The sequence below is a fragment of the Limulus polyphemus genome, unplaced genomic scaffold (genome assembly GCF_000517525.1).
Source record: "Limulus polyphemus unplaced genomic scaffold, Limulus_polyphemus-2.1.2 Scaffold1482, whole genome shotgun sequence".
In the NCBI taxonomy this organism is placed as follows: Eukaryota; Metazoa; Arthropoda; class Merostomata; order Xiphosura; family Limulidae; genus Limulus; species Limulus polyphemus.
In genome coordinates, this window is record NW_013667092.1 from 61,055 (window position 1) to 61,967 (window position 913).

General features: G+C 27.3%; 1 protein-coding gene across 1 annotated transcript in view; it reads right to left on the bottom strand.

The window, feature by feature from the left end:
* Positions 1-913, bottom strand: part of LOC106463786 — a 56,508-nt gene that overhangs the window by 13,622 nt on the left and 41,973 nt on the right. The gene's annotated exons all lie outside the window — the stretch shown is intronic.

The window sequence follows — 913 nt, forward strand, 5'->3', positions numbered from 1 at the left end:
TAACCAGTGACCTATACAATGAAATTATAACCTCTTTAGGCTTTTATTCGATATTTCTGTAGATACAACCTAAAATCTTAATTGCCAAGCAACAACACACTGCTTGGATGGCTTAAGAGATTGATCAACTATTGCACTCTTTCATGACACTGTTAAGGTTATTCCCATCCAAATTATACTTACAATTCAAATTATGATAACCAACATATTTGGAATATTTTACAAATTATCAAACTGTGATTAGACTACACACACACACACACACACACACATAAAATTAGAACCAGAATCATCATATGCAAAATACTTGGTTTTTACTTGAACATAATTCCATATTTCAGCCACAATATGTTGTTCTCAAGGAGTTAAGTAACAAACTATGGAGACCATTTGAAGTTTATGATTCTTCAATACAGCCTTGTAGATTTCACTTGATGGGCTTGTAACTAGCTATTCTCAAATCAGCAGCAGCAAATGATTCAATTTAAATCCCTCATTATGTTAAAAACCAATTTCCCACACCATTATAACAAAAAATTATGCCAGTAAAAAAAAAGGAAAAACTTATTGTTATTACTTCACAGTTAATAACTATTCAGTACATTTTAGATTACATTAATAAAAAACAGTTTCTATTTAGTTGTATTTTATATGCTTTTCTATCAGTTAATAAAAAACAGTTTCTATTTAGTTGTATTTTATATGCTTTTCTATCACGTTAATAAAAAACAGTTTCTATTTAGTTGTATTTTATATGCTTTTCTATCACGTTAATAAAAAACAGTTTCTATTTAGTTGTATTTTATATGCTTTTCTATCACGTTAATAAAAAACAGTTTCTATTTAGTTGTATTTTATATGTCTTTTCTATCACGTTAATAAAAAACAGTTTCTATTTAGTTGTATTTATATG